This window comes from Paramisgurnus dabryanus, chromosome 20 (assembly GCF_030506205.2).
Source record: "Paramisgurnus dabryanus chromosome 20, PD_genome_1.1, whole genome shotgun sequence".
NCBI classification, from domain to species: Eukaryota; Metazoa; Chordata; class Actinopteri; order Cypriniformes; family Cobitidae; genus Paramisgurnus; species Paramisgurnus dabryanus.
This window is the reverse complement of record NC_133356.1, coordinates 32,338,778-32,366,735: the sequence shown is the minus strand read 5'-3', so window position 1 is coordinate 32,366,735 and position 27,958 is coordinate 32,338,778. Positions and strand designations below refer to the sequence as shown.

The 27,958-nt window shown below is 37.1% G+C and overlaps 1 pseudogene; it reads right to left on the bottom strand.

Annotated features, from left to right (window-relative positions):
• Nucleotides 1-11: 11 nt before the first annotated feature.
• LOC135737583 (tRNA (32-2'-O)-methyltransferase regulator THADA-like) lies at nucleotides 12-27,887 on the bottom strand (annotated as a pseudogene).
• Nucleotides 27,888-27,958: the final 71 nt, after the last annotated feature.

Genomic DNA, 27,958 nt, shown 5'->3' with positions numbered 1-27,958 from the left:
AGGAGGAGAGTTCAAGCACTATCGAGCAGTTCAGAGTCATCTCGCTCCTCAGTGTTGAGTGCAAAATTTTCTTCAGCATTCTTGCCCAACGCCTGAGAGAGTTCCTCCTGAGGAACACATATTTCAATTCCTCTGTGCAGAAGGGGGGAGTCCCGAAGATGCCAGGATGCGTCGAGCATAGAGAAGTTGTCACCCAGCTGTTACGTGAAGCATGAGAAAGCAAAGGGGATCTGGCAGTCCTCTGGCTCGATCTTGTCAACGCCTACAGGTCAATCCTGCATAGGCTGGTAGAAACCTCACTTGATCGACATTACATTCCAAACAACCTCATACTTGAATATTACAATTCCTTCAGTTTGAAAGTCACCTCAGGAGCGAAAACATCTTTATTTCGTCGGCTGAAGAAGGGCATTATCACTGGATGCCCCATCTCTGTGATATTGTTTTGCCTTGGCAATGAATATGCTGGTGAAGTCAACAGAGGTGGAGTGCAGAGGCCCAATTACCAAGTCAGGTATACGGCAGCCCCCCCATCAGAGCATTTATGGATGATATGACAGTGACAATAACATCGGTCCTGGGGTGCAGATGGATCTTCTGCTCAAGCACCTCATTAAATGGGCTACAATAAACTTTAAGCCAGCCAAGAACAGGTCCCTGATAGTAAAGAAAACGAAGGTTACAGACCAGTTCTGCTTCACACTAGGAGGCATTGAGATACCATCTGTCAGAGAAAAGCCAGTTAAGAGTCCTGGTTAGATTCACGACTGTTCTCTAAAGGACCACAGCAATCCAGACAACCACTAACCAGTTGAGAATCTGTCTGATGGCTGTGGACAAGTCAGGTCTACCAGGTAAATATAAAGCCTGGATTTACCAGCATGGCATCCTGCCCTGACTGCTCTGGCCACTGCTGGTCTATGACATTCCAATTACCACCGTTGAATGCCTTGAGAGGAAAGTCAGCTGTTCTCTGCGGAAGTGGCTAGGGCTACCACGGAGTCTCAGTGACATCGCCTTATGGGAGGAAGAACAAGCTAAAACTGCCCTTCAGTAGTTTGAAGGGAGAGTTTATGGTAACTCGAGCAAGAGAGGTGCTACTGTGATGAAGTGACATCAAAGTCTCTTCAGCAGGCATATAGGTCAGAACTGGCAGGAAGTGGAAGGCTGTAGAGGCAGTAGAGCAGGCTGCCAGTCACGGCTGAAACATGGTGAGCTTGTGGGAGATGGACCAAGTGCTGAGGGCCATTGCGGAGGGAATAGGTACTGGGATTGCATGCAGTAGACACCATTATTTTATTTATTATTATTATTATTTAATTATACTTTTATACAAAGCGACTTGCAATTGCTATATATGTCAGAGGTTACACGCCTCTGGAGCAACTAGGGGTTAAGTGTCTTGCTCAGGAACACAATGGTGTGTCACAGTGGATTTGAACCCGGGTCTCTCACACCAAAGCCGTGTGTCTTATCCACTGCGCCATCACCACCTCACCTAAACACCAGCAATCAGCAAGGCAGAGCATCGCCTTTGTTAAAGCTGGGGGAAGCCACATCAGCGCCTGAAGCAAACAGGGGGACTACTCGCAACAGCACAGGACTGGCAGCTGAATGTTGACCTTTGGGTTGGGTGTAGAGGATTCATTGCCCAGTCACTCATCAGGGCACTCAAGATGGAGTGAAGGGTCTGCACAGAAAGCCATCAAGAACATCATGGACGTCGCTGAAAAGGCATCAAGATGGCTGTACTTTTATGATCCATGGATCATACAAACTACCTAGACACAAGCCAAGGTCTGATCAACCCTGGCTGGGTCACCTGGGAGAGGGTGTATGATGTTGTGAGACCCGAAACAACCAATGAACCCAGGATAAATCACTGATGATGTGTCTCAGTTGCACCGGAGGTGTATTTCAAATACTAATATCACTTTTAAATAGTAAATCTGTGAAAAAACTCTTTGCATTATTAAAAAAAAATTACTAACATACCCATGGCTATGTATATTGTGTTGGACTTGATGAGACAATTTCCAGTGCACTTATTTATTGCTGTTCTTGTGTTGCCATAATTGCTTCTATTGTTTACCTCACTTGTAAGTCGCTTTGGACAAAAGCGTCTGCTAAATGACAAAATGTAAATGTAAATGATGTACTGTATGTAAATGCATTATTTTGGAATAATAGACGGTCAACAAAGTAATTTTTATACTTTTGATTCTTAAAAACACTTTGCAATCTTTTACAAGAACCATTTACATGTATGCAATGTCTTTAGCAAAAAAAAACTTCATTTTAAATACCTTTTAAACAGGTTTCTGTATAATATTTGCTGCGACTCATTTTGCAGTGTCTTTTTTTAATAAACTGTATAGGCTTAGTTGTGAAATGCACGGACCGCCACTGAATTTAAGACATGCTTTTTTCAGTGTTAAATAATGGTGCAAATACCAGTCATAACATACGTGCAAACATTAGTAAATCACGTTTTAATGCCAAAATTATGGTTTGCGCTGGCCCAAGCTGTTAGTAAATCTGACCTTTGGTGTATTAATTTCATATCTGAAAGATTGATTCATACACAATCAAAGACAGTTCAGAACACATACATGTGTTTATTTTCTCAGCAACAATGAAATATACTTGACTGAGACCTGACTGTCTGAGAATGCAGTCTGTTTATATAGTCAGGAGGTAGGACATATCTGCTTCCCTTTCCCTGCTTCGCACAAAAACATTTGTATGTCCATCTACTCTTACTTTAACTGTGTTGTTTGGTATGATTTGATCAAATTTCAAAAGAAACCAAAATCAGAATATTCTGCCACCTCGTGGCTATATTTCATGCTAACTTCTTCCATAGTATCTATTAGCCAGTTAACTTTCCTCTGTATTTTTTCATTTAAGTAAATACTAATTTTTTTTTATATTTAGTGCCCTTCTGAAAACCGTTCTTTTCCTAAAATGGTTTCTCTTTTCAGAAAAGTACTAATCTAAAAAAAGTAAGCCATAAACTTAAAGTCTTACTGTATGCACTTGAAGACTGAACTGGCCTGTGGTCAGCACAACACAAATTTTGTATGTTCTGTATTTGTCTTCCCCTCTTTAAATCCTGTCATGCCCTCTAGGCTCAAAACTGAAAGGCGGACTTTGTGATTTCATCAACAGCCAGACACCCACCTGTAACTTGATTACCTGTGTGGATGAGACATTCACAGTGTGTCCCTTGTTTGACCACTTTGCCTGAAGCCCGACTCCTCCGGTTCTCGAGATGTAGAGTGTAAATGTCAGCCAGGCACCTAATTGTTTTCATTTGAGGACAGACAGCAAAGCTGTGGGGTCAAACTAGCTGACCTATTCTGTCAATTATTTGCCTTAACAACACACCCCTTTCACTTAGAGATTTCTGCATGCACTTAACATTTGCTACTGTATCTGGAAATCAATCTCATATGTGATGGGATGAATCTCTGAACCAAACTTAAAGGGGAAATATCATGAAAATCAGATCTTTTCCTTGTTTAAGTGCTGGGTGCTCACACCTACAAATTGGCAATTTTAAAATGCTGTTATAAATGATCTATGGTATTTTGAGCCAAAACTTCACATACATACTCTGAGGACACCAAAGATTTAGTTGACATTTTAAAAATTCTTGTGAAATGTCCCCTTTAACATAAAAACTGCACATAAATCAAATGAACACAAGTTTGTTAGATTTTGTTAGCAGTGCAAAGATCAAAGGTTTGATTCCCAGGGAATCAAACAAACATTTTGATCAAATGTATAGTATGTCTGCCAAATGCATAGATGTAAATGTATTATCAGTAATACTAAACAAAGCTATTGGATGTCATGCAATATTCAGATGTCCAGACGTTTTTCAATTCAAAAGAATAAGTACATCGTCGCTGTCGGGCGGCAACCTCGTATGTCCAAATTTTGTCAATTTCATATTTTTTCACAAATCAATGCTATTGGTCAGTCCCCACGTGGGTCTGTTACTTTTAGAATTTATTAACCAATCTAAAGTCCTCTTAACTCCATTGGACATTTCAACTGTCTGAGAAACCCTTGAAAACTCCACCCCTTCTTCACTCCGCGGGAGAGCTTCGCTGCATATTTCTCTTCAAGATTGAGAATCGCAACGAAATCCTCGTTGAGCAACACGTCCACTGAGGTAAATGTCCTCAAAACACTGGTTATTTATGATTAAAGGTGACATAGAATGATTGAACAGAGTATTTATCCTTGTTCTGTGATGTGACATGTAGACAAAAACATTTTTGTTTGGGTCTGTAATGCCTTAGAAGCTTCCTAGAAACCTCTCTCAGATAGCTCTAGTAGGGTGGGGGATTTTAAACAAGTGGTTTTGCACCTATTTGGCTCCCCCTACTGGCTTAACTTGCAATCTCATTACTGATTGGCTGACTTTGCTGCCACTCAAAAAATGTAGCCAATTATTTTAAAGTGGAGGGGCAGTGAGATGCCTGTGATGTCATAAGCATCAGTTTTTCAGATTGGGCCGTTTTCTGGCTGACATTTCTAAAAGAGGAATTTCTATGAGACTGAGATGTTTAGCATGTCTAGCACTTTTTGTATGTTCATGAATGCGGGTAGACTACCATTATTCAACAAAGACAAGATAAAAATGTTTCTTCATTCTCTGTCCCCTTTTAGTAATATGAATTATATAAAAACTGTTTATACATTATATATAACAGTTTTATCTCAAAGTAATGGTAGTGCTAAAGTCTGACGTGAATTAAAAGCACAAATTGCCTGCCATTGACTTAGTTAGCCACTTGATTTTCGTGGGGGTTAAAGAAAAAAATCTAGACCCCGCTAGTTCTGCCATTGCAGTAATGAATCATTTTGCAATGTAACTGTTGTTTTGCCTTGTTATTATACGTAAACATGCCTTATAACGTAGGGAAACGACCGTTTGTCCTTTATTCGTTTTATTTTTTGTAGCAACCATGTCTGTGTCCTTAAAGGGACTCTGTCAACAACAATGGAACGATGAACTTGAAAATCAACCATTCTGATGACTGGCGTCCACATCCAAGTCACCAACTCTGAAACTCCACCTCAGACAACAACACAGTCACAAACTCACAAACACAAATACACTCAGTAATGGGCTTAATAAAGAAAGACTTAACTATGATTTTATCTGTGTTAACCTATATTAGTTATCCGGCTGTCAGTTCTAACGGCACCGCATAAAGTCGAACAAGCCTACTGTTTCTAGCTACAGGTGACTGTCAGATTGGATGACGTGTTGCACCTGCACCAACTCTGCGCTCTTTTATAAGGACCTGCTTGAACTGATGGCAAGAGAGAGAGAGAGAGAGAGAGAGAGAGAGAGAGAGAGAGAGAGAGAGAGAGAGAGAGAGAGAGAGAGAGAGAGAGAGAGAGAGAGAGAGAGAGAGAGAAGAGATGTGTGCTTGTTGGCGTTTGTTTGTCTGTCATGTGGCTACCAGTGTTCTTGAGGGATACGAAGGTTGCGGGAGACCACAGCAGCACTCGAGGAGTTCTCGCTATGATCCGCCTTTCCTAGAACAAATTATTGAACATTAATCTTCCTTTAGTTTGTTAGTTTGACTACATTTGCATCACTTACACGCACATACTGATTATTCATCTATACTGACTACTAAACATTTCAGGGTTATTTTCTTTAGTTTAATAAATTGTTTTGCAAATTAAGCAGTTGTGTGTCTCCATGTTTTTGTTGCTTTCTTGACAAAGAACCGTAACAAATAGGGGCTCATCAACAAATACACGTTCATTTGATTTTTGGAAATTTGTGGTCTAAGGCAGTGGTTTTCAAACTGGGGGCCGGGGCCCCCAGGGGGGCCTTGAGATGGTGCCAGGGGGGCCCCAGTTTTATGACATTTTATGAAATACATTAATTTATCATGAATTTTGTGTAATTAAACCTAAAAAAATAAGGCTACTAACCGAAAGCACTACTTTTTTGTATAATTGTTTTTTTTATTAAAATGTTGAGTTTTAGAACAGTTTTTTGTCACAAATTTTCTTTGGGGGGCCGCGAAGGAATGCACCGTACACAAGGGGGGCCGCACGCTGAAAAAGTTTGGGAACCACTGGTCTAAGGTAACATTTTTGCCATAGCTGGACCTAAACTGTGGAACAGCCTACCGCTTTCTATTAGATTAATCTCATCATAATTATTTTTTAAAGCAAAATAAAAAAAACTATTTTTGCTTTGTCTAAATGTTAATTGCTGCATTATTTTATTTGTGTTTTATTTTCATCTTACTGTTTTCTGTTGTATTTGTTTTAATTGATATTGTTCATCACAATGGTCAACCACTGTTGTTTTTATTGTGCTTTATAAATTGAGATTGAACATTTTTAACATTTGTCATGTTCCTTAAACCATTCCTGAACTTTATGCAGTGTGTTTTTACAGTAGCTTTTCTGTATGATCAAACAAGAAAGTCTAGCCTTTGCTCCCCACATGTATGAGTAAGTTTTGGGTGACCCTGGTGCCAGTTCACTGATTTTCCGTCTTTGGATAACCTTTAATGGGTACGTCCCTGGTAACAACCCACAAGACTTGCCATGCAAGGTTCTAGCCATCAATGTTTGCCCTTGTCACTATCAAATCAAAGAACTGACTGACACTGCTGACAAAAACTGACTGAGTGGTGTTAAAGGCACTGATATTTCCCCTGATCTAGAACTGATAAGAGCAGTTCACGCAAACATGAAAAATTATCCTATAATATATTCACCCATATGCCATACCAGGTGTATATGACGTCTTTTTTCAGATGAGCACAATCAATGTTTTTTAGGTATGTTGATAGTTTATGTCTCTATGTACATATCCATGGGGTTGTAGATCATGGCAAAACAGGCATGGCTGGGGGCCTTTCTGGAGCAGGACACCAAGGCAGAACTGGCACAGGAGAAGTAGAACCAAGAGGCACATGGAGCATACAGTAGGATACAGCAGCAGTATTCTTTCTCATTTAATTAGGTGAACTAAGTCTGAGGATATATGAGATCATTTGGAATGTGTTAACCATGCTTTATTATGTTGCTAACATTTGACCATCTGAGCTGATGAGGAACCAATGAAAGGTCTAAGTGAGGTACAGTATATGGAAAACTCCTACTAATTACCCCATTTCCAAGACCAACAGCCTAGTTCCCAAATGACAAGGAAACCCTATAGCCACACATAACCAAAATGACAAGACAGTCTGTTTATTTGTGCCTAGTTTCATATAAAAACATAAAGCTTAAAGAGTCATTTAAGTAGAGAAATTACAGTTTTCTTTCCACTGAATGCAACAGAAACAAAGGTAACAAAGGCTAAACTAGTCCAGTAATATATTTAAAGCTTCTAACCTTGCAACATCTTTAAGAAATCAATGGAAATCTATGTTGTAATTTGCCATAGTTGTCCTTCATTTCATTTTAGAGTCCCGTTGATTAACCAACAGTCTGAAGAATCATTTAACAGTAAAGCTGTTTTCTCGAGTTCACCATTTCATAATGTGTCGTTATTTTTGCTTTACTGAAGCTGCTGGTGTGTGAAACCTGTAATTCACCTTATAAATAATGCTAACAATTATAATACAAGCTTTGGTCAAGCATTTTTGACCCAGTCTGATTTAAAGGCAGGATAGGCAGGAATTATCTAAAAAAAACTTTTTTACAAATTTGTTTAAACTGTCTTTATATACCAATACATAAGTTAAATGTAAGTACTCTGAAAAAGAGAGTATAAAAATCAAGTGTCTGTAGACAACTCACGACTCATTTTTCCATCCACTCCACCCCCTCCCTTCTGGGTTTCTTCTAAAGCACGCCCCCAAAACACATAAACGCGTGACGCTGAACGGCTCTGCTGGGAGCGCAGTGCATGTAGTAACATCATGTCACAATCACATGTAATAATACACCTAACTTTATCACTAAGAATATAAACAAATAGGATGGCTTTTAGTACTCACTATAAAGCCAGTGTTTTGCATGGAAGAGTTTCCATGATGAAAGCATTGTTGACTCTGAGGACTACACTCTGGAGACCATACCGCATCGTCGACTCGAGGAAAAGCCACGCGATATTTACTCTCGTTTGATTGCTTCGTTTATTCCTTTGTTTGCCTTGTTTGCCTTCGCTGACTATATATGCAGGTACTGTGAGTTCTGAATGCACTTTCTCTGCCATACTTTTGCTCTTCCTAGATTTCGTGCCTCATGCACGTTCAAATCAATCGGGTGTGCGAATGTGTGGGCAGATCCCATAGCAACAGGGGTGGTGCCATGGTCGCGAGAGAGAGTGATAGTCGCGCAAGCCAATCATTTGTTTTGTCCCGAATGGAAAAATGAGCTGTGTTTAAAACAGTCGTGAGAGGTCTAAAGACAATCGAGTTTTATACTCTCTTTTTCAGAGTACTTACATTTTAATTTTGTATTTGTATATAAAGACTGTTTAAACAAATTTGTAAAAAAAGTTTTTTAGATAATTCCTGCCTATCCTGCCTTTAATGCAAAAGGTCAATTTCGAGAAAAGATGCAATGTTGTTGTTTGCTAACATGATATTACTCCGTCAATATTAAACATTTCAAGTTTATATTTTCACAAAATGTTCCTTATATTATGTAGGATTATTTTATGTAGTAAACAGTAAACCACAAATAAATACTTCAGCTGGCTTTTCACTGGCAGGGTCACAATTATCTTTAATCTTTGTTTAAGAATGTTTCATTTTCTATGAATATTTGATTACTGTACTGTATTTTTTTATGAAATTTACATTTGCACAATAAATTATCTTGTATTGTATATTGTATGTTTGGTGCGAAACAGGTATGGTAGGGGGCCCGACCTCCTATTCTTTCATATGGCCCAAAATTGCTAAAAAAGTGCTCCTGTACAGACCATGGATGGTTATGAGTAGATAACGGAGAACATCCAGAGTCATTTAGGTTTATTGCATTGTGCATTGACTTCTATGAATTGTTTCTGTACAGTACTTTGATGTTAGCAAAAATGCAAGACTAACAATCTCTAGTCAGCATGATTTATTTAAACCAGGAGAGAAAACATATCTCATTAATAAAAGAAGTTTGCTTTTGTAAATCACTTGACAAGGTGACCTGGACAAATGACTTTCAGAGAGAAAATAGATTGTCTGTATGACCTCAACACCCATATTTTTGGAAAATCACCCACCAGGCTGCAGATCTGTTACCTTACAGAGAGAGCTTTTCACTGTTTAAAATAAAGTTCATTTCCCTTAAAGGTTGTGAATAAACAGCAGCTATTTGTGTGCAAAAACTTTCAAGCACAGAACGGCTTGTTTATGGCATTAATTTGTTAGGAAATGACAAATGACGTCGGAAAGTGTGTTCAGAGTAAACACAAAGTAGCAAAAATACATGCATTATGCGGGAATTATGCCATGTGGTTTAACACCATGTGGTCAAAAAACGCCAGGGCGCGGTTTGATGGATTTTTTTCTCATCAAAGCGGAATCAACTTAAAATACTCCATCATTTATAATGAAACACTTACATGTTTGACATCCTTTGAAAATGAAGGGTCTACTGTTATTTGTCTACATTCATTATAGCAACAAAACGTTGTGCTTTTGTCAAATATACAAAATAAACAGTAAAATAAATAAAGGATAAAACATAAATACAAAATAAAAGGGTTCGCATTCTAGATGTCTCCGCAAACATCTTCTGAAACACGTTACAAAAATCAATTGATACTCTTTATTGCCTGTTTATGTAATCTGTACTGTATGCAGGACCGCATTAACACTGTAAGGGGCCCCTGGGCTTTACCCTTTTGTGGGGCCCTTCATCCACCAGAATTACAGCCTACATTCACACAATCTTTATAATAACCCTGCTGAAAAAAACAGCATCAAACCAGCATGGACCAGCATGGGAATTATGCTGGTCTATGCTGGTTTAGCTGGTGGTCACCAGCATACCAGCACCAAAACACAACATATGCCGGTCTTGCTGGTATGACCAGCATTTGATGCTGGTGCTAATGCTGGTTTGGTCCTTGTTTAGCTGGTGCTAATGCTGGTGCTAATGCTGGTTTAGATGGTGTTCACTAGCAAACCAGCACCAAAACACAACATATGCTGGTCTTGCTGGTATGCTGTTTTTTTAGCAGGGCACTAAGTGCAAGTTGTCAGGCTTTTATTTTGCTGGAATAAATGCAATAACAAAATATTAAAACCATATCAGAATGCCCACAATATACACAAATATCACTGCATAACATATGCACATAGTCCTAGCTAGAGGTGACCCGAATAGTCTAAGATTCGATGCTTTGACAGGAGAAGCCTGATTCGACTACTGCACAGTCGAATCGTCGCAGATGTGTTATAAAAATGAAGATCATTTAATTTTGGCTGTATAAGAGTGCACATTATCTGATTTCACATATAACAGCTTTCTCCCAATATAAAAATATACAGCCTATTATGATAATACGAAGTAAATAATATGTGAAAAACTAGCTTTTAATAAATATTTTTAAAGTCTGTTAATAGCCTAAATCCCGTGACAGGGCTACACGTCCATATCCAGAAACCATTGCAAAGTCTCTTTGTTTCTGCAATTTAAAAAAGACAAAACAGACAATTCTATACTTTCGTTATTTTAAAATTTATTTTAATATTTCTTTGTTTTTATTTAATTTATAGATTATTTAGTGTTATCTGCTTAAACTATTAGTGGCTTGTGTTTTATTCCCCTGCGCATTTAGGCATTTTGCACCCATGTTCTGCACCTTATTGATTCTGACTTCATATTGTTTTTAATTTTTATGAATTATAAAGGTAAATTCTGATCTAATTTAAGTTCTGTAAGTTTTGGATTGCTTTCCGTTGTGTCGATGTTAGGCTGTTGCATGCTGTCACATTCAATTTAGCCGAACACGCTAGGTGTTCTGCGTGATCATTAGGCGTTCATCAAACTAAACATCAAAAAACAGATTTTTTCGACAAGAATAAGTTTTAAAATGTATTTAAAAGGTTACTTAACTTGTCAGAAGTTGAGCTACAAAACAGGTAAGCCGTTTTTTTTTTCGGTGATGACACCGAATATAAATATCTCTACCGAATCTGACACAATTGTATCTCTTGTGATTTAATAATATGGTCGGTGTTAACTTTCAAATGATAGAAAAGAGATTCCTGAAACAAATGTTATAAGACACATCAGATGTTTCAAGTGAATACAGAGATGATCAAAGTGAAAGTAAGCAATCAGATATTTCTGTGCAAAATAATAAAGCATATAGTGTCTATGAAACGATTATTTTAAGTGTTTTCTTGTTATAAATGAACCGTTTAAGGAATTGTATATAAAGCTTGTTTTTTACAATTTACAGTAACAAATTATATGTAATTTCTCTACTTTTATTTCCTTGCCACGCTAAATCTCAAAATGAAATAAGATCGCTGAACTCAGCCATGGCTTCCGAGGCAGAATCTAATTTGTTATTTATTAGATTTAGTTATCAAAAATGTTTTGTGTAATATCTTTGTGTGCTGTTCTGTAGCCTACATCTTGGCTTTAAAAATGTTACGAGGAATCATTTAATGAATGTTTACACGTTGTCTTTCATAATAAGATAAAAACGCGTCCTCAGTTTCGTCTTTGTTCATCAGAAATGCAATAATGGATATTTCAGACAGAAATTTTAAAAAGCTCACTAATGATTGCAGGGTAGCCTACAGTAAGAGAGATTTTCTTGCGCAGGAACTGCATTCACGCACGGACATTCAAAGCAAAGCGATTAAGCATCATTTTAAAGGGAGTATCAACTTTTTATAAAATGCGGTTGTTATTTTTTTCCGGCATCTCGGGGCCCTTTCCAGCCCGAGGCCCTGGGCTTAAGCCCAGGTAAGCCCATGCATTAATGCGGCCCTGACTGTATGAAAGTAAAGAGAGGTACCATTTCTCCTGTCAATTTGGTTGAATTATTTGTATATATGTAATGCCATATTTGTTATTAAAAGACATTTATATTAATCTTTGTGTAATATTAAACTGCACCTGTCAAAATGATGGAAACAGGAAAATTGAAAATATGAACATTTTCAGACACAACATATAGCATGAGTAAAAATGACAAAAAAAAATGTTTATAATTTTATAGTATTGCTTAAAAGGTATTCATTGGTGCATGATTGGCCTTCATGCCGCCAAAGTCATTGCCTCGAGGCAGCGAGGCAACAAGTCAGCTGCCTTCGGTTTCAGAGGCGGACACTGATTAATTATTTTTACTTTCTACATAAAAGTACAGTTTTAAGTATTCATATTTTATCAGTGTTTTTCTTTGGAAAACATACAGTCCAAAGCATACACTGTAAAAAAAATCAGTAGAAATTACAATGGGTTGCCGGTAAATTACCGTAGATTAACATTTATGTTATTTACTGGCAAGAGTTTGTTCAAAGTTGAATAAATATTATATTTTAACAAGTCTTTATCTTTACAGAATAAAACTAACAGCCTCATGCAAAGCATTCTGGGAACCAGAAATCATCATCAAACTTTTTCTGTTATTTGCTTCAGATTTTGTTTTTCTAGTTTTATTCTGTACAGACAAAGACTTGTATATGTTAAATGTTCATTTAACTTTGAACAAAATGTTGCCAGTAATAATATAAATTTAAATCTACAGTAAGTTACCGGCAACCCAGCTGCAAATTTCTACTGAATTTTTTTACAGTGACTTTTTACTCCACTACATTTCATAATTTCAAGTTTTTGGTTTATATTTAAAGGAACAGTATGTAAGAAATGTATATCAATTAATCATAAAATGGCCCTGATATGTCACTAGACATTAAGAAATAATTTTCATTTGAAATAATTATATCACTGACAACAGTGGTCTGGCCAGGATATTGTCATTTAAAAAGTGGAGTTGCAGCCCTCAACTGATGTTTATGTTGTCATTTTGTGTATTAGCCACCAGTTCTGTGATTGCAGTACCAGTTTTAGCCACAAGTTTTGTTATTGCAGTACCAGTTTTGGCCACAATCCTACATACTGTTCCTTTAATATTTAAGAACAATAAACATCTAGTATTTTTTTACTTTTACTAAAGTAAAAAGTACTTTTGTATTTTTACTTAAGAAAAGTAAAAGTACACAATTTTTATGTAATTAGGTATTAAATCAATTTTTTAATATGCAATATAAAAGGAATACACAGTATGATTCTATGCTTTAGAATGTAGTGAACATTTTTATTAAAGAAAAGTACATTTTTTCCCAAGACAAACACCCTGATCAAGCACAGATGCTTGGAAAATGTACTTAAATTACTCAAGTAGTGTCCACCTCTGTTCGGTTTCAGACGTAGCCAATATGTTTTTTTTTTTTTGTGTTGTGTGGGTGAAGCAGAGAAGAGGAGAGCAGAGAAGTTTCGGTAACACTTTATTTTACGACCCGCAAAGTACCGCGTAATTAAACCGAATTTACAGCGTACCTATTTGTAACAACAGAGTACCTCTACAGTACGTACTTGTAGTTATAAGGGAACAATATTTTAAGTTTGGGGTAATAAGGGGGTAAGAATATATGGAAAATGATTCTCTAAGTATTTCATAACTACAGGGTACCTATTGTAATATTACGTGGTATGTATGACTTACGTCTATGGGTAATATGGTCTATGTGTAATATGGTCTATGTGTAATATGTTTTTTTTTTCATATTTGCTACTTACCTGATGAAGTGTTTTGTATAGCCTACAGTTGATGTCTACAAGCCACGTTGGCAAATAAAATATAACGCACAATAAAAATAATAGCAACTTGTACCTCTTTGATCTCTATATGTATACAGAAGTTACCAGGTAACTCTTATATTTGCGGGCTGTAAATTGAAGTGGGGCTTATTCCCCGATTGTTCTGTGTATGTACCAGGTAACTCACATATTTGCGGGCTGTAAACTAAAGTGGTGCTTTGTTCACCTCTTGTTATAAATGTCATAGGGTAAATACCATAAACATACAGAATATTGTTATTTTTATTTTAAAAACAACTTATTTCAAAACATCTTTAAAACACTATAATTAAGCCAACACTTAATGTTTATTATCACATAACTTTTATTTAAAATAAAAAGTCATGACAATTTCTCATTGTTTTTGCGGCTTGGCTTCCTCTGTTGGTGTTCTTGTCCACGATCGGATGATGAGTTGATGTCGTCTCACAAATTCTGTTCTGCATTACATATAAAAAAACATAAATGAAAGCCTTCAGTAAATGTTTCTTCACTGTGCCTTGACAGAAACAGAGTTTTCTGAGCCAGTGACGTTAATAACTTTAGGCTAACCTATGTGCTAGCTAACCTGCTACCGTTAGCTGGCAACTTTCTTGAAAAACATTGTTTGAAATGCGTGAGTCATGTATTAACAAAACCAGTCACCTTATCCAGCATGCGGATCCTGCTGACATCACTCGCAGCCGTACTCCACAGTGTAGAACGTTTTTAAAACCTCTTAAAGAAATTTTACCTCAGGATCGCGTTCCAGCAAACCTCCTGCAGACGGCCGCGCGTTCTACACCTGCGCAGTAGCCTTCTTTTGCTTTAGCTTCGTCTTTTGCTTTAGCAGGAGCTGATATCTGCTGTTGTTTCATTCTGGTTTGCCATTGCATAAATTATATTTGGCTAAAATACTTGTGTTTACAGTAAATAAATTGCAAAGCACCACTTCAAATATGTCAAAAATATGCATATTCAAAAAATTTAGGAGTTCCTGGTAAATAGGGAATAAGTTGCTATTTTTATTGTACTTACCTTAAAAAAAAGATAACCACATTAAATCAGCTGGACTTTTGTTATTAATAGCAAGTAATATAGGCTACTAAAATAAAAGTGATGTGCTGTTATATTTATTTGCCGATGTGGCTCGTAGACATTGACTGTATACAACATTCAGTAGACAATATATAAAATTCACAATAAAAAATAAATAAAACATAATTTCCCCATAGACTTGACTAAGTCATACATACCACGTAATATTACAATAGGTACCCTGTTGTTATAAAATACTTAGAGTATAAATAATTTATAATTCTTCATATTCTTACCCCCTTATTACCCCAAACTTAAAATATTATTCCCTTATACCTACAGGTTACCTACCCTGTTGTTACAAATAGGTACGCTGTAAATTCGGTTTAATTACGCGGTACTTTGCGGGTCGTAAAATAAAGTGTTACCGAAGTTTCCTGTCTTTCCCGTTTCACTCTCTGTTAACCTTAAAAGTTTACAGCTGTAGATACCCTCAGTCCATCGTCATTATTGAGAAAGCAAAGTTATCATCAATATTGGGAAACTGGCCATAGAAGAACTTGCACTTAAGTCTGATTTGTTCTAAGTGTTTCTATTTTCTTCACTGCTTACACCACCTGAAGTTTTGGTTTCTCTCAATATTTGCCTTTGCTTTGCTTACTGGAGGTCTACAAACATAAGCTGCATTCCAATTTGCAGGGTCTCTACACACTGTTTAGTGATACCTACTGAACCCGAACGAGAAGCTACATTCAGTGACGTGGTGCTCAATGGGGCAATCTGTAACTTTCACCGCTAGAGGTTGCAGGCAATTTCATATTTTCAGATAATCGAGAAATTAATAAGAAATGATTAAGTTTTATTACTGTACAGTAGTAGTTCTGCCTTAACTCAGCTTAATGATTATGCATTTTATTTAGGTATTGTTTTATGGACAACCATAAATAAAGCTAAATAAAGATATTGCTGAGGTTCAGCTGAAGATGTTGAAGCTCTGTGGTAACCAGGTAATTTGTAAAGGTTTTGCTTTCGGGGGCCAAATCAGATCCAATCAGATCCCATTCAAATGGCTGAGACAACACAATTTTCTTTCATAAATCAGCAAAAATGTTTGGTTTTCATACCTTCTTAAACAGGCTTATCGTCTGTTGCCTAACTCCTGGTGATTGGCTGTTCAGATTAAAGGGCAGGAAGTGTCGGATCAGCTCCATTTCCTGTTTAGAGAGAGTTTCTGTGCTGCGATGGCTCTCGCAAACCAAACCGAGTGCGTCCATTCGCACCTAATTTCACGAATCACCAAACAAAGTAGAGGAAAATTAGACTGAAGTATAAACAAGGAAGTGTTAGTGGTGCATGTAGCTGGTGTTTCACCTGATCGTGTTTGTGCACCAATGCCTGTCGCATTAGCGGAAGGGGCACCAGGCCATCCCATAATTCCTGGTCTAGAGACTTGAAAACACCTTGAGCTCTGGCGGCACGCAGACAGGTCATCAGAGCGCCCAATGCACCTCTGCTTCCAGACGCTCCTGAGAAACAAACACACAGACACTTAAACATTCAATTCAATACAAAACTCAGTTTAATTCCTCTCAGTAAATATTCTTAAATCATTGTATGAGTAATTTGAATGACTATCTTACCCTCTGTACTGGATGGCATCTCCTGCAGGGCCTGCACCATGAGGCTAAGATTAGATGGGTTACAACGCAACAGCTTGGGTAGAAAGTAGTCCAATATATAAGTTGTCTGATCCAGCCGGGCTGCACACAGTACCTGCAAGAGTGGCGTCATCCACGCCTCGTACCATCTTTCCATCCAGGCATGATTATTTTTAAACTGGGCACAAAGCTGGGCTTTATGACTCACAAACAGCTTCTCCAGCAGATCGCTGGCGTACGGTGCCAACGTCTGATCTCCCATCAAACCCAGCAGCCTGGATGAAAGACCACCATCAAGCCTCAAAAGATGCTCTGCTCCTAAACGCTCCACCAGACTGGCTACACTCTAAAGAAAACAGTGCTATATAGCACCAAAAGTGGTTCTTTGCTCGTAATCATAGAAGAACCGTTTTTAGTGCCATATAGCACCGGTGAAGCACCAGTGAAGCACCTGTGTAGAACCATATAGTGCTATGTAGAACCATATGTGGTCCTATATGGCCCCTATTTGGTTCTACACAGGTGCTTCACTGGTGCTTCACCGGTGCTATATGGCACTTAAAACGGTTCTTCTATGATTACGAGCAAACAACCACTTTTGGTGCTATATAGCACCGTTTGTTTTTAGAATGTAGGATCCCATACTTCCCTTTCATATGCCACTCCAGAGCTAGAAGATCCCGGGTAAGTTCAGCGATGTAGGGGTCGGCGGTGGGATCAGACATGTGCTCTGTGCAGTTCTGGTGGATCAGTAGCAGGTTCTGGAACAGGGAGCGAGTCTGGTGACGTACCCCGTCTAGCAGGTGTTCCCAATGGGAGTAGACGTGGTGGTGGAGGCGTGTGATTAGAGGAGAACCCCCGACGAGAGACAGGCGACAAAATCGACCGCAGCGCCGCTCCAAAGAGTTAAAACACGAGCCACTACCATACCGTGCGTGACTCTTTTACTCTATGAGAAAGCGAGCAATGGGTTAAAGGAAATTTTGTTGGATCAACTCATTACCGTACTTTCCGGACTATAAACTGCACCGGAGTATAAGGCGCATCATTCAAAAATGCGTCATTAAGACGAAATAACATATATAAGTCACAGTGGACTATACGTTGCGTTTATTTAGAAAATTCTTTCACAAAATCCAAACTGAAGAACAGACATTTCATCTGGAAAGGCAAGTTATTCAAAACAACAGCAGACAGAACAGCAGACTGAATAGATGTCTGTACGTTAAAAGTAATATTATCAGTTATTTAAACGATAAACCATAGCATCCAGAACATTGCGTGAAATTAACCTAGCGTGAAGTTCGCATACTCGTCATTCTACATTACTGAATCCTTTGAATTACATAAATACAGAAGCAGCATATGGCGGACTCTCGCGGTTGTAGACGGTAATGTTGTCTCTTGCCTCATAAATGTCAAAATTAATTCATACTGACTTAAAAGGCACACCTGACTGTAAGGCGCAGCACCAGCCAAGTTATGAAAAAAAAGTGTTCATGTAGATCAATTGGTAGAGCAAAGGTTATGGGCAGGGCCAGACCAAATCTTCTTGCTTTTTTGCTGTTTCTATGGCCATTTTTTTGAAAAATCTGCGGAATTATCTAAAATATTTAAAAAAAAAAATATTAGAGAATTAACGCTGTAAATATTACAAAATTGCATCTAAAATAATTACTTTTTAAAGGCTTACAATAAAAATGAATACACCAAACCATTGAGTCTGGACCAACATGTTAACTTTTATATTAAACATAACAAGAGAATTTGTCTTGTAAACTGATTTGAAATGATCATGTGCTGACTGTCGCGCGTCACATAGATGACAGAGTCAACTCAGCTGTACGTTTTATTTAATCTCAAATATAAAAGGGTCCGTGCTCTCTATCATTTAATATGGTCAGGTGCAAATCCCCCTCAAATTCAAGGACTAAATGTGGGGACACATTTCAAGTAAGAGCAAGGTTACATTGTGTTACCTTTTAAGATACATTGTTACAGTTTCCTTTTGAGGGAACTCGCGCTGCGTCACTGTGGTGACATGTTGGGGACGCCTCCAGGGGTAAGTGTGTCTGAATGCGTATATCAAATTCAACCAATGGTGAGGCTTAACGACAAAGACAGGGTGACGCGGGAGCCAGGAAGTATATCGCTATCTGAAATATTGCCAAAAATGGCATTATAGGGATGCAGGAATATGGCAAGAGAGGCGCAGCATCTTGTTCCCTTCTCAGGGAACAACAGTTACATACGTAACTCGAAATGTTTTCATATGGCAAACATAACTATGCAAAAAAGCATTTTGGTATGAATCAACATTCACATACAGAAGATATAAGCATTTAAAGGGAACAGTTTAGCATGTGTGCTTATAAAGTCTTGATTTTTATGATATTATCCTACACTACACAGAGAATAATATGGATTTTTTTTCGAGAAAACTTCTTGCATAAAATAGATTCAAACACTTTCAATGACCTGCATCTATGCAAGTATATTTTCAAAAACCTCCCAGGGCCTTGATTTTTTCCCCCCAGATTCACAAACTTCCAAGGATTTCAAGGACCCGTGGGAACCCTGCAAACAGCACATGGAGGGTTAATGTACTTGTCAATGATGGCTCAAAAATGTGCGGGATAGACTATGTATGTGTGCTTGTTGTCAGTGACTGTTACTGGTCACAAACACGCTCAATTGCAGTATATGTTTGTTTTGTCAATGACGGGATTTAAATAAAAAAAAAGTTCAAATCCCAGGGAACACACACACACACACACACACACACACACACACACACACACACACACACACACACACACACACACACACACACTGATATAATTGCTCAATATTGCTTAAACACACTGGAAAGCTGGGCTCACACTACAGGATTTTCGACCCAAATTTTCCCCTCTTGAGAATCTGAAAGAAAATCGTGTCCAGGATCTGGACTGGGTCTGATGTTTGGCTCAGATTATTATGTAATGTGTGATGTTTACAAATCAAATCTTCCACCTCCCAAATGACTCACAAGCAAATCAGGGCTGCCCCAATAATTTCAAACAGGTTTGATATTTAGGATAGTAAATCTGGATGATTATATGATGGTTCTGGCCTGAATAATGTGTCTGAAAATGTTTTGTTAGAAGAGAAATGCTGATTCTCAAGATTCTCCTATAGTTTGCATTGAACTTTAAACCATTGGATAACTTTAAAAAAGGGCTGATAGAGGACATCTAAATGCAATACTGCTTATTTTTTATGATGTATTTTTGTTTTGTTTACAGTAATATAACATCCTAAATATAAAAATGTATCCCACAGTACCTTGCATCTAAAGACAGAAGCATTTCAGTCAGTTTCACCGCCTGTGGGCCGAGAGTTTTTCCTTTCCAGCTGATCATGGCCAGAGCTCCATGGCTCAGGTCTGCTGCTCTCATACAGCGCCGCACAGCTCTGACTCAACCACAAGGGTGCGGTGTCGTTCTCCTCATCTATACCCTGCAGGAGACCTGCAACCTGAAAACACATATGATCATACAGTATGGGTTAATGTAAAATCTGCTATTGTACTAAACAACTTTTAAAAGAAAAGTAAACTCACTTACAGTGACAGGTACATCATCTCCATTTCCCATAACAGATCTAATGAGCAGGACAACAGCCATCCCTGCAGTGCTCTGAACTGCCTGAACAAACTCCTCTGGATTTTAGGAAAAAGTGATAGAGAAAGATGGAACGGAAACTCTGATGTGCATTAATAAATGCATTACTTATAGCGCTTTTCAGCATACCATCAGTCAATATAGATGAGTATCTCAGTAATCCACAGAGTGCTTGCTGTAGGTCGCAATGGTTTGAAGCTGAAAGCAGTGCTGCACTAATGGGCTTTTGAGATCTCTGGACCACCAGCGTGGAGGTCTTCACCCTGCAAGACAGGACTGCATCCACTGAGCTTGAGCCACGTGACGACCAGCAAGACCACTGAGGACCAAATCAAATATGAGTGCACAATAATACACAGACAATTATATAACAGTTATTTGCATGTGAAACATTCTGTTTATGAGTAGTGCAATCGCAACACTGTGAATCCCATGTTTACGGCACCTTACATAACAATGAAAAGTTTACCTGTTCTGCTCCACATAATTACTCAAGACTTGGTGAAGGAACTGGAGAACTATGAAAACCAGAAAACCGTTGGTTCAGAAATGACATGTAAGACAATCAAAATTATGCCATTAAATGTATTAATGATTTGATACAAACCTTCTGTTAGCAAACAATAAATGGGTTTTCTCATCTGCAAAACAGAACATATTAAGAACTGATATAATGACACAATTGAATAATTCATTATAATACCAGCACTAACATACCAATGGGAAAGCGATCCAGACGGAGCTCCAGGGGAGGATATAGATCTGTGCTCACAGAGCAGAGTGAGGCAGACAGACACTCAGATAGACACCCAAATGTCTGCTCCTGTAGCCAATCTGGACTGCTAGCTATTGCACTATTGTGAAGAAAAAATTTGATTATACTTTATGTATAAATAATTCCCTTAATGTGTTCTGTTTTATATATTTTAAAGTTACATTTTTTATGTATAAACATTTATGAAATTTTTATTTAATAAATAAATGTGCAACTGAAAGAGAAAATTTTATTGGAAGTAGAAAACTCTTGTAAATATTTACTAATATTACTAGAAATAAAAGATAAAGTAGTCTTTTCTGTACAATAACAGCTCTAATTGAATATTGACAGTGTTGTTTACATTTAAAGACTCTGCATTACATCAGTAGACCTCAGCGTATATTTGAAATTAACAGAGCATTTCAAGGAGCCACGTGATTGGTTGATTGGTGTTTTATGTCATACGTCTGACATCAGTTGTAGAAACCAAATTCAAAACAAAATTCTCACTCTTTATACCTTGATACACACACAGATTTCTCAAGAGATTTTCAGCTTCTTCTGAATCTTGTTGATATCTTCATGATGACGAGCACGGTGAGGACCTTCACAGGTGAGTATGGCCTCCGTAGGACCCGAGTTCGTTCAAAATATTTGGATGACTACTGTGTAGGCCCGTTGAGTGTTTCCAGGTCGAGGGTGTCGAAGGTAGCGGACCTCCCAGTGATGGCGGATGTGACCGGGTTGGACCACACCTACAGCTGCGTCTCCAGAGCCGTTCAGCCACCGAAGAAGAGGAAGAGAGATGCTGAGCTGCAGGAGGACCACCAGCGGCTGGAGGAAAGGTACATGCACAACACAGCTGTTATTCCTCACCTTTGTCCAGCACTTTTCAGGCCTCCGGTCTCAGCACCATCCGCGGACACGGCACCAGAGGAACCTCTCATCATCAACGGCCGCACCGTGGAGGACTTTCAGGTAAGAGTGTAACAATAAATCGCAATACACACTAATAAAGCTTGTCCGGTATTGATTCTGAAACGCAGAGGCGATATTATGCAGAGCTATTTCATGTACTACGGCTCTTTGATCCGTCCTTATCAATGTAAAATCACTGTTTAAGTCGTTTATATATAAAAAGCAGCACTTGTCAAACATAATCATTATAAATATTCTTTATTATTATAAAAATACCTCAAAGTTTTGAAGTGAAGCGATATAAATTAGCTTGTAGTCATTTGCTGGAGTGTTTGTAAATGGTATTTCTTCTGCGGTGCATATTAAGTTTCTGTATAAAAGCGCCCTCTGGTTTTGGATGTAGCCGCCTTTCATCATAATTCACTAAGAAGCATAGCAACTAATTTACATGATTTATCGTTTCCCTCCCTTACTTTTTAGGAGATCTACCACTCCACGGTGGATCCCATCCTGCGGTTGCCCTCTGGTCGGCTTCGTCCTTACAGCCTGGCTCTGGGTCTGAGGATCAAGCAGCGCCTGTGGGAAGCACTCAATCGTCCCAGCTTTTGTGAGGAAGAGCAGGCTGATGGATCCATCCGCATCAGAGAGATCTTCTCCACACCAGGAGCTGCTCCTCCTCGCATCGAAGTGGACATCAGTGGAGAGCCTCCACCCAAGAGGTACTGAATCAATGTGTGATTTATAAACACACAGATCAGTCACACCTAAAAATACTACTGTAAATTAGAGGATGACACGGGAGTGGATTTTCACTCCTGTCCCGTCCCACTCCCATAGAAATAAATCTTGTCCCGTCCCACTCCCAGACCAAAGTTTAAAAAATAATCCCATCCCATCCCGCTCCTGGTAAATTGACTCCCACTCCCATCCCGCTCCTGTTTAAACTGACTCCCGCTCCTGTATCGCTCCCATATATTTTTTTCTTCAACTAGTGTCTAGTTCATACAAAGACTTTGATTTAATCTGCTCTCCATCCTTTTTTGGACCAGCTGCTGAGCCGGTTTCTAGATTTTCTCCAGAAAATGGAATACAGCAAATAAAAGAAAAACAATACATAGTTCACTCCATGTCTACAATAGTTTAATAAACCCAAAGTCTGGAGTCCAGAACACAAGAACCAGACAAATAATTGGATTATGGGTGTTTAATTCACAGTTGCAGTATGGGCATAAAACCTTCCATTAATATGCACTTAAGTATCTGTGTTTTTGTGGTTCTGCAACAACAAATAATAAACAAGAATAAAAGTTTTATGAAAGAACATTAATATACATTTGTTTAAATAACCAGCATTAACAGCTGTAATTAAGTTCAAAATATGCAAAAATATACAAGATACCGCAAAATGGTTTCATATGTTCTAAAATGTGACTAGCACATGTATCAGATAACACATACGTGTCGTCCCAAACCCATAAGACCTTCATTCATCTTTGGGACACAAATTAAGATCTTTTTGATGAAATCTGAGAGCGTTCATAAAGTTGGGTATCATAGTTTTATTACGATCCCGGTCCCGTCCACTCCCGCTGACATTTTTTCCTGTCCCGTCCCAATCCCGTGATTAATAGTGATTTTGTTCCCGATCCCACGGGAATCCCGCGGGACCCGTGGGACCCGCGGGATTCCCGAAAAAATGTCAGCCTCTACTGTAAATATTGTAAATACCACTTTAGATAAGTAGCATAAGTATAAGAATTTCAGCAGTGTTTTCATTATTTTTTGATAATTGTGTAAAATGTATTTCTATAGATTGCATTAAACATTACATGAGGTATGGTCCCATTTTAATAAGTTTGTGATCCTGGTGTTGTTAATCCATGTTGTGTTTCATGTCATGGCTTTTTGAGAGTCTTGTGTTTCTGGTCCTTGTGTTTTTTGGTATCTTGATTGTTGCAGGTTGTTTCGGCTGGTGGTCTGCAGGTTGTTTCGGGTTCAGGTTTTGTCTTCTGCAGGTTTTTTTTCGGCTGGTGGTCTGCAGGATGTTTCGGGTTCAGGTTTTGTCTTTTGCAGGTTGTTTCGGCTGGTGGTCTGCAGGTTGTTTCGGGTTCAGGTTTTGTCCTTTGCAGGTTGTTTCGGCTGGTGGTCTGCAGGTTGTTTCGGGTTCAGGTTTTGTCCTTTGCAGGTTGTTTCGGCTGGTGGTCTGCAGGTTGTTTCGGGCTCAGGTTTTGTCCTTTGCAGGTTGTTTCGGCTGGTGGTCTGTGGCTTTCATATTCATCTCTCATCATCGTTTGCAAGTCTTGTTCATCTCTTGTGTTGTTTTATTGACTGGTTTGCAGGTCCTGTCGTTCATGGCTGTGGCGTTGCTGTGCTTTGTCTTCTCGGTTTCCAGTTCCTCTGCCTTCATGTTTTTGAGATTTCACAGTTTTGCCTTGAGTTTTAGATCCAGTTACCTCTGCTGTCTCCAGATCAGCTTTACAAGCAGCTGACAACTAAACTCCAGTACTGCTCATTTCATCAGCAGTACTTTCCTCTGGAATATTTTATATTATTATAGATATAGATATATTATTTACAATATATATTATATCTTAATTATACTATTACTTATACTAATATATTACTACTATATTAATTATACACTTTATAATATAGCTTTATACTAAATAGAAAGCTAATATTGAAGCTATATTAAAGCTAACATATAAATCTAATATAAGAATATATATAAACATAAAACTAATATTATAGCTTTATAATATACACTTATAATATAGATACTTAATGAATTATATATTGATTATACTATTACTACCCTAATATATATTTATAATATTATAATTATATACTTATATATATATATATATATAAAACTAATATTAAAGCTATACTAAAATAAATATGTAAATATATAAAGCTAATATTATATATCTTTATAAACACATTTATAATATAAATACTTTATATGTTTTATTAATTATACTAAAAATTGTATATATAATATAATATAAATGAATATTATAGCTTAATAATATATATTTAAAATATAGATACTTTATTATGTATTATATTTTAATTATACTTTTATTACACTAATATATTATATATTAATCATATTGTAATTATATACTTATATATAAAGCTAATATTATATATCTTTATAATATATAGACATTTACATTATAAATACTTTATATGTTTAATTAATTATACTAAAAATTATATATTACTACTATATTAATTATACACTTTATAATATAGCTTTATACTAAATAGAAAGCTAATATACAAAGCTAATATAATATATATTTATAATATAGATACTTTATTATGTATTATATATTAATTATACTATTATTACACTAATATATTATATATTAATCATATTATAATTATATATTAATATATAAAGCTAATATTAAAGCTAATATATAAATGTATATAAAACTAATATTATAGCTTTATAATATATATTTATAATATAGATACTTTATAATGTATTATACATTGATTATACTATTACTACACTAATATATTATACATTAATAAAATATTACTTCTGTACTAATATATAAACCTAATATTATATAATCTTTATATACTTTATATTATTTATATATTATGCTATTTATTAAATATTAATAATATATTAATTATACACTTTATAATATAGCTTTATACTAACATAGAAATATCTGGCCCTATATTTATAAATAAATATAATAACTTAAAAAGCAAATCATTGTGTCATGCCTTTATTTTGCAGTGTCCTTTCTGTGTTGTTTGTTTGTAGTAAAACTATAATTCCAACAACATAATACATGTTTCTTTGAAAAGGTATTTGAAAATAGGACTATTTATTGTCCTGAAAAGTTTCTCTTTAACCCTTATTAAACAGATGTATGAGAAACACTACAACATAGTAAATTAAAGTTTTGGGGTTATAAGTTGAATAACACAAATGTGTTTTTATTAGAAGTGTTTTTAATGTTGTTTTTAAATCCACCTTGAGACATATTTACTGGAATAAAATGTGTGTCAACTTTACCCAATTATTTCTTTATCAACCTGGACAACAAGACCCACCACCACAAGTGGGAACTGATTCACAATATCACTGATAACACATGAAGAATAAATGTTGATGTTTCAAACCTTCAGTGGATTCTTGACTGGCAGTGTGATGTATAAGAACGCCAGTGTGTTCAAGCAAGCTTGCAGTAAAGGACCTGAAGGAGACTCATCATCCTCCCCCAACTGCTCCAGCCTGGATCCTGCCTGCACACATCAACACAAACAACATTCAATATCATAAATGAGCAATACTTCAAGAACATTTGAAGATTTAATGTACAGACTTTCTTAGTTTATTTTTGTTGTATATTGTATGTAGGTAAATGTTACATGTAAAGGCTTCTGCATAGAAACTAAACTTTCATGAAATACACACTGATTTCCTTGTATATGACATGACAAATAAAGAAATTTAATATTTTCAATTGGTTTTAAAAAAATCAATAAAAGTTATTATACTTGATGCTGTAGTGTAGATATTGAAGAGTAGGAACCATGTTTTATGTAATACACAGATGGTCAGGTTAAATGTAGTGATCAGTCTAATATGATGCAGGTATACACTGACCTTAGAGATGAGCTGGATCTGCTCTACAGGCTCAGAGGAGGACAGACGGTCACAGACTGTTAAGAGCAATACTTATAATAAAGTAGCATATAATTTTTTAACAAACAAATCACTTCCTGATCAGAAATTAGCAGCACAATAATTACCAACACCGTAAATGGTAAGGTAGGCTATTTAAATAAAAGAATGGTGTTTAACGAACTATAATAAAAATAGAACACGGTAGCATACTTTCAATATCAAGTTTATTTACTAACCATCAGGCTATCCGACATGTTGGTGACTTTTTTCATCAGTAGAAAAATAAAAAAGCACAGCAAAAACCCATTTAATGCAAGTCAATACATCCGCAACTTTGACGACTCAAAAGCAGATATTAAAGTAATCCTTGTGACTCCTGGTAACATACTGGCGCCATTTAATTAAATCTGTTTTTTCAAGAAATGTAATGTATTTTACAATTATTAAGCGTTATCTCATTATCGCTGATTACTTACCTCATATTTGACAAATATTTCTGCACATAATGTAGGCTAAGCCTGAATTTGAAACTTTTCTATTTCCTACATCTGATTTACTGTCTAATAATGACGCAAAAGATTTAATATAAACGACAGGTTGTTTTGTAAATCTAAACTTTATGATTAACCTTAAAGTTACTTAAAATAGCAGAGCTCAACACAAAGGATTTTTATTTACAGTTTTTTACGATTGCTTACACACTAAAATCAAACTTTTCCCACAATTAGCAAAACCTTACACTTAAGGAGCAAAACACAAGGCTAGATTTGCACAACTGTAAGCACATTGTCAGCTTCACACTATTTTCAAAACATTACACACAGTGATTTGCAAAACACTAAACACACTTGTATACATCAGACACAGAAGTATATCAGGATGGCACTTCCTTGCAATTCCAAAGCACTGACTGTCAAATGACCACACTTATGAGCCAATCGGTTAAACACAGCCAACAGGTGCATAAACACACTATTGCTAAATTGTAGACACACCAATCATGTTTAAGCACTAAAAATGCAGCAGGTCCTGCATGAATTCATATATATTGATGAGACAGGGTTCAAAATCACAAAAGAAAGGAGAGGCAGAAATGTCATTGACCACCGGGCTATAATCAATGTCCCAGGGCAACGTGGGGGTAACATCGCCCTTCGCGCTGCCATTTCAGAGCATGGGGTTCTCCTCCATCATGCCAAAATGGGCCCTTAGAACACACCTCATCTTTTCCCATTTTTGGACCGATTACACCACATTGTCACAGCAGGTATGAAATGCACCAGATACAAAACACTGTCAACTGGGACAATGTGTCATTCCACTGCTCTGCTTTGGTCCAGAACTGGTTTCAACACCATCCACAGTACAATACCTTCCACCATCTCTCCGTTTCTAAACCCAATCAAAGAGTTTTTCTCTGCATGGTGGTGAAAGGTTTACGATTTCCAGCCCC